Genomic DNA, 7,667 nt, shown 5'->3' with positions numbered 1-7,667 from the left:
TCCTCTTTTTGAGGAGGTAGATTACAGGGGTAGGACTATCTAGGACAGGGACTACTGGGTCGGGAAATGTTTTAGAATATCATCCAGGAGACTGTGACTCCTTGCTCCAGGGGACCATCCAAGATGATACTCATTAAGTGCTGGAAGATAGCTAACCATTCTTCCATTGCTCTCCTTCTTGGGTACATAGGAAGCTGTAGGTACCCAAATATCTAATTTTATGAAGACTGAAGTCTCCATATATTAGGGAGTAGTGACTGTGGATTGCCATTTTAGATGGTAGCAGTGTGGAGAACATGGCAATCCCAGTTCCTCTATTAAGATTTCTAGGCATGTACCGGCGTCCATATGCCTGGCAGAGAGCACATCTGCTTGGAGCTCTCATTGCCTTTGCTGTGGCACTTGGCCCATTAAATCACAGAAAGGTGTATGCAGCTCATCCCCTCCAACAGACTCTGAATTTCTTAATGCCAGATATGGAATTTTATTTACCTGGTGCCTTCCACGGCTTCTCAGCTTCTAGTGCAGTGCTAGGTTCATAGTAGTCCTCAATAAATATTTGTTGAATTAATGATTAAAGAAATGAATGAATGCTGCCTAGGGCCAGCCCTTGTTCCAGCTTAGCTCTTAGTGTTTATATTTATAACCAAACTAACCTCCCTAACAAGCAGAGCGTCTGTTGTTTTTTTTTTAAGGCAGGGATAACAAACAACGAGTGTGGGAGGGCTAAATCAAGTTGATTCAATTCAACAAAAGTATTTATTAAGCCTACTATGAATCTAGTAGAGGGGCATTGGTAGCTCAGTGGTAGAATTCTCACCTTCTATGCGAGAGACCCGGGTTTGATTCCCGGCCAATGCATCTCATGTGCAGCCTCCACCCGCCTGTCAGTGGAGGCTTGTGTGTTGCTATGATGTTGAGCAGACAGACTAGGAAGACGGGTCGACTCCACAGCAGCTCACAACAACAGTGAACCTACTACTGTATCATGTGCCCTCTCAGAACATACACAGGCCTATGTAATTCAAAGCTTTAAAAAATTAATATTTCAAAGGAAACCAAAGTCTCAGAGAAGAAAGTAGTCTACAGGGCTAATAGCCTGCACAAGCCACAGCCTCATCTGCCCTGCGACCAGAAGAACAAGATGGTGCCAGGATACCACTATCAACTGTTCTAATCGGGGCCACAATAGATAGACTCTGATAGATTGGGAGAAAATATGAAACAGAACTCAAATTCTTTTTTTTTTTTTAAGGTTTAATTTATTTATTTTTTTATTGTACTTTAGGTGAAGGTTTACAGAACCAATATTTTCTCATTAAACAGCACACATATTGTTTTATGACATTGGTTAACAACACCACAACATGTCAACACTCTCCCTTCTCGGCCTTGGAGGACTCTTTTTTTTTTGGTGAAAATATACATAGCCAAAGATACACCATTTCAAAAATTTATACATGTACAATTGGGAAAAAATATGAAGCAGAACTCAAATTCTTAAAAAGTCAAGACTTACTGGACCAGTTGAGACTAGAGGATTTCCTGAGAGTATTGCCCGGAGATACTCTTTAAACCTTGAACCAAAACTATCCTTTGAGGTACCTTTTAGTGAAACAACAGATTGGCACACAAAATAAAGGATATTACCCGTGAGTACGGTATTCCATTAAAAAACTATCAGTATGAGATCGAAAGGTCAACAATTGCTCTAAAGCAAAGATGAGAAGATAAATGGGGAGGGAAACTAGAGTACTGGAAATGGAACAACCAAAACACAATTAGAGAGAATGCTGACACATTGTGGAAAATGTAACTAATGTCACTGAATAATAGGTGTTGGAATTGTCAAATGGGAACCTAATTTGCTGTGTAAACTTTCACCAGAAACACAATAGAATATTATTTTTAAAAAAATAATATTTCTGACATACAAAAAGATACAAACAGTAGTATGACTGTGTGACAGTTCCAAAACTGAGGTGCCTGACTTGTATCAGAATGATCGGCCCAGGTCTGAGCCCTGACTTCATCTTAGCTTTTGCTTATTTCCCCTGCAACTGTCAAACCGTTAGTCAGACTTAAGCACATAGCAAAGGATTTCCCCTGCAACTGTCAAACCCTTAGAGTGACTTAAGTATACATAACAAAAGAAACGTTTTTCTCTGTGTTTAAACTAAAGATATGGAAAGAATGTTCGGAAGGGAGGATCTTGACACAAGACGCTTATCAGGAATCGCCTCAGCAGCCCTCAGGAAATGTTTTAAGATACTTACCTTGTGACCATCCTATAAAACCCCCCTGAGTCATGTATTTAAACTAACCAATCTAAACAGCCCACATTGGTGTTTGCAACCAACCACTGTAAAGAGCCCACATTCATGTTTCCAACCAGTCACTATAAGTCCCAAGCTTCGAGTTGTCGCGCCTGCTGCTTACCTAATCTTGATGCCTCTGTGGCTCCACCATTTTGGAGCTTTTGGTTTCAGTTTTGAGACCAGATGGGTCCCCAGTTGGAACTGTCTTGAACCTTCAATAAATCTCTTTGCTTTTATTTTTAACAGAGTACGCATTCTTACTCATGGACACGACAAACACTCATGTACCCATGACCTAGCTTCCAAAGTAAGACGTAAACAGTATGTGCAGCCCAAAGGCTCTGAAAATGAAGAGGTGAGTTTTCTGTTTTTTAAGTTTGGCAACAAAATTCTTTTGGTGGTTGTGATGGTTAGTCCTTTGTATCGAGTTAGGCTATAGTACCCAGTTATTTAATCAAACACTGATCTAGGTGTTGCTGTGAAAGTATTTTGTAGATGTGGTTAACATTATAATCAGTTGACTTTAAGTAAAGGTGATTACTCTTGATACTGTGGGTTGGCCTCATCCAATCAATTGAAGGCCTTAAGAGCAAAACCTGAGGTTTCCCTGAGAAGAAGGAATTCTGCCTCAAGACTGCAGCAGCAAATCCTACCTGAGTTTCCAGCCTGCCAGCCTGCCCTCCAGGTTTTAGACTGGCTAGCCCCACAATCATGTGAACAATTCTCTGGAAAACCCTGACTGATACAGTTGCAAAACTTGATCTGAACTGACTTCAAACTATTTCATAATCTTCACTTATCCCATTAAGTATAACAAATCATATGTTTCACTGCAGATATATTAATGTGCTTGATTATGGGGTGTTGCCCCAGATCACACTGGTATGTTACCTAATGTCTGGCACATGCTGAATTCCAAAACACATATGATCACAAAGTTTGTAGGTAACGCACGGTAAGTCTGTGGTCTATTGGGCCACAATTTGGGACTTGGTTACAGAACAGTATTTCCCAATGTGGCCCAAAGGAAGGAAGAAAGGGAAGCGGAGATGGGAACTAAGCAAGCAACCAAGAGTATCTCATAGACTTCTTTATCCTTCTCATCCTCTCAGCCCTCAACCCCTCACCTTTCTTTCAGCCCCTAACTCACTTACCTCAATTGTAGCCTCATCTTATACACAACTTCTTAAGTCAACTTTTCTGTATTAGTCCCTCTGTCTTTATTATTATTCCCTCCCCATGCCCTAGGTTCCATGCTGTCCTCCACCCTATCTCCGGCTCAGCTTTTGCGTTATAGTTTTGAGATTTGTCCCCTCTGTCTTTCTGCCTGCTATTGATCTTGTCCACCCCCCGCCCCAGCCCTGGATCACCAGATCCAGATTCATTATCCTTTCCCATTAACCCTGCCTGCAGCTCTTCCTCTCTGGGGCCATTCTATTTTCTCATCTTCCAGTTTACTTCTAAAATTGGCATACTTAAGTTTAAAAATAAACCACTTTAAAGAAAAATATGAAAAAATTATATGGTAGCATGCTATGAAATAGCTAAAAATCATGATGGCAATACTCAGATGACTGTGAGAACCTTGTTCAATAAACCTTTTTTGAATGAAGGAATTTTTTTTTTTTGAGTGATAGGCCATCTAGTGGCGAATGGAGGATGACAATCCTTACAGTCTCAGAAAACACAGTGGGACTTTAAGAAAGGCCGATTAGACTCTCAGCCCCAACCTTCTAACAGGTCCAAAGCACTATCCCACAAAGTGCGTACAGCGCAAAGGTCAAGTTCCATCTGGAACATAGCTGGGTGCAATGTATGACTTTAGCCTGGTATTGCTCTGTTGTTGAAGGATATATATGCATATGTCTATATATACTTGGAGTCCCTGGGTGGCACAAACAGTTAAGCACTCCACTATCTGATGAAAGTTTGGTGGTTTGAACTTATCCAGAGGCAATTCAGAAGACAGCCCTGGCAATCTGCTTCTGAAAGGTCGTAACCTTGAAAACCCTATGGAGTAGCTCTGCTCTGCACACGTGGGATCACCATGAGTCAGAGTCGACTCTACAGCAACTAATAACAACAACATACATATAGATGTATATGCTCATGTTTATGTATATGTATCTCAGATGACTTGATGGCCAGATTCAAAAACTCCATGAATACTCTTTATATAAGTATCCCAAAAGCCTTCTCACCAGGGTAATGTGATTGCCTTGTATTCTGGGAAGCTGCATTGAAAGAGAATTAGTGCTGTGCAAGGGAAGAAATTGCAGTCTGGGAAGGGTATGGCTTTCAAAATATATCTCTCGATTTAATAAATCAAGTCTCTGAAACATCCAAATCAAGACATTTCACTCTGTAGTCATTTATTCATTCAGCCAACATTTACCGAGCCACCAAATAGCATTTTAAGACTGCTACAGTCCTGTTAATATGCACCTGCATATTTGTTTTATTTTTGTTGTTGTTTGTGCACTTGCATATTTTCAAAAAGAAATGTATCACCTAATGAAGAAATACATACAGTAGAACTAGGCACAATCCAGACATACGAAATTCCAGGGAGCCTAGAAATGTGCTCCGTCCCATACATTTCTCTCCAATTTTAGCTGGAGTGGCTGATAGACATGGAGCCTCTCAGATACCCTGTAGCAAATATTCCTTGATGAATTAGCTGAGGCTTATAGCTGCTGTTTCCCAGTAAAAATAATGTATGTAAGTAAGTACTTGAGCTTCAGAGAGATCTGCCTTTAGAGGGAACAACCATCCCGGTTTGTCTGGGATTGTCCCTGCTTTAGCACTGAAAGTCCTGCGTCCTGGGAAATTTACCCAGTCCCAGGCAAACAGGGACAGTTGGTCACTCTGGTTGCTTTAAAATCTTTAGAGGATTGATCTTGAGCAAAGGGAACCCTCTCCTAAGCAATCCAGAAAAAGAGAGCAGTAATAATCTAAGCTGCCCTTTGAGTGGTTGCTAAAAGCTTCTCATGTATTAACTTTATGAGGCAGATATTATTATTATCCCCACTCAACAAATGAGGAGACTGAGGCACAGAGAGGCAAAACATTGGCCTGAAATTACTTAGTTAGTAAGTGGCAGAGACTGGATTTGGACCCAGACTAGTTCAGTGCTAAAACCTGTGTCCTTAATCAGCATGCCATACTTTCCCTACTCAGAGTGTTCAGTCACAGCAGCTTATGGACTGTGGGACTCCACCACTGGCCGCACGTCATTTAACAAAGGGAACCTGGAGTTATTAAAGATCTTGATATTTTCTTAAAACATTTTAGCAACAAATCTTCAAGATCTTAGAAGGTTAGACAAGTGTTTTTCAAAGTGTGGTTTTCTATCGACTGATAATTAATCACCTGGGATGCCTACTTAAAAAAAAAATAATGCAGAAACCTAAGCCCTATCTCAGACCTACTAAATCAAAATGTCTGAGGGATCTACCTTTTTAACTAGTGTCCGAATTGATCCAGATGCATAATAGTTTGAGAACTGCTGGACTAGAAGGTTCTGAAGAGATCAGCCAAGATCCAAGAAATTCATTTCATCCACTTTCTCTATTCTTGGTGTCTTCTCTTTCTTCTCTTCTCCCACCAAATGTGAACACATCCCAAGTTTCATTATCCTGTCTTCTATTTGGCCTTCTCTGTCTCTACTCTCTTTCTCAGAGGCCTCCATTATCACATCTGCCTAGTACAGTATGTAAGGATCTGGGAGACTTAGGTCTTACTTCTCATTGTATCCCTTCTATTAATTTTATGGTATTGAGAAGATCAGTTCCACTTTCTGGGCCTCTTCTTTCTCACCTGTAAAATTGAACATTATACCTGATCTTCATGTAAAGGCCCTTTCAGGCTTGAAGTCTGTGCTCTACGTCATTATTCTCAGTGTGTGAGGTCCAGCAGTAACAATCACCTGGGGTGTTTATCAGAAAAGCACAGTTCTGAGCCCTACCACAGAGCAACTGAATCAGAATTGGAAGGGTTGGGACTGTGAATGTGCATTTTTCATGAGTTCCCCACATGATTTTTATTTCTTCTAAATTTTGAGAGTCACTGACAAAAATGGATAGTAAATCCTCTCTTCACCGCAACAAATTTGATATCATGATCTTAACTTCCCCCTTTCCCTAAGAATATTTCTGTGCCACTTTCACTTGCTATTAGCTGGTATGCTTAGAGATTGTAAATTCGTTTTACTATTAGCTACATCAGAAAAGAATCCAAAAGGTATATGTGCTGCAAAAGAAGGTTATCCAGTCCATTCTCAAACCAAATAGAGATGACTTTGGACCTAGTACAGTTTTGGATTACCCAGGACTTTGATCTTCTCCATTAGAGTAACTGAAAGCTGGCTATGTGTATGCTCACAGGAATTATTATTTTAAATTGTTCACATTAGCTAAATCTCAGCCTCTGGTGCTGTCTGTAAGAAATGGTGGGAAGAATATTGATGAGAACTTTCCCTGGAATGAGGTTCTGCAACTTCTAAACAGCCATGAAGACTCCGGTTTTCACTGTGACTAATTAGGGAGCTTCTGAGCGGGGGCTTGCATTATTCAAGGTTGGTGTCAGGCAAGGGATAAAGACATCAGCTTAAATTTACTGAGCATTTACCAGGTGCCAGGGACTGGGCTCAATTCTTTCCATGCAGAATCCCATTCGATCCTTATCCTAGCCCTATGGATAGATGTTATCATTATCTTCTTCTGTGCAGTGGCTTCCAGTCTAATACTTTACTCCCACATTTAAGGTTCAGGGTTCCAGGATTGACGTCTGTATCTGTTTTACTTGGTTTTTTGGGTCTTTGTTGCAGCGGGATGGCTTATGTGTCTGCCTAGTCCACCATCTTGGCTCCTTCTCTGCCATCTATGTATTCTCTTCAGTGAAATACCTGTTAATGTCTTTGCCAATTTCCTAGCTGGGTTTTTAAAAAATGTTGAGTTTTAAGAATTCTTCATATATTCTATATACCAGTCTTTTGTCAGATATATGATATGCAAATATTTACTCCCAGTATGTAGCTTATCTTTTCATTCTCATAGACTCTAGACTTTCTGGAGCCATGGAGGGTGGGTGAACCCTGAAACTATTGCCCTGAGATAATCTTTAAACCTTAAACCAAAAATATCCCCTAAAGTCATCTTAAAACCAAACAATAGTTTAGCTTAACTAGTAAAAAAAAGTTCTGCCTTGAGCATTATGTTCTTTTAAGGCTATCGATATGGGAACAAATTGACAATAGCAAATCGAAAGATTAGCTAGGAACCCTAGGGGGCAGTGTGTTTATGTGAATGAGGGAGGAATAACTCCGAAAAAGAGGATGAGAATGATTGC

General features: G+C 40.3%; 1 non-coding gene across 1 annotated transcript; it reads left to right on the top strand.

The window, feature by feature from the left end:
- The first annotated feature begins 790 nt into the window (after nucleotides 1–790).
- Nucleotides 791–861, top strand: TRNAR-UCU (transfer RNA arginine (anticodon UCU)). The gene has a single exon. It is a non-coding gene; the product is annotated as a tRNA-Arg (tRNA).
- The last annotated feature ends 6,806 nt before the right edge of the window (nucleotides 862–7,667 follow it).

Source organism: Trichechus manatus, unplaced genomic scaffold, assembly GCF_000243295.1.
Source record: "Trichechus manatus latirostris isolate Lorelei unplaced genomic scaffold, TriManLat1.0 scaffold00068, whole genome shotgun sequence".
NCBI lineage: Eukaryota > Metazoa > Chordata > Mammalia > Sirenia > Trichechidae > Trichechus > Trichechus manatus.
This window is presented reverse-complemented; position numbering and strand designations above follow the sequence as displayed.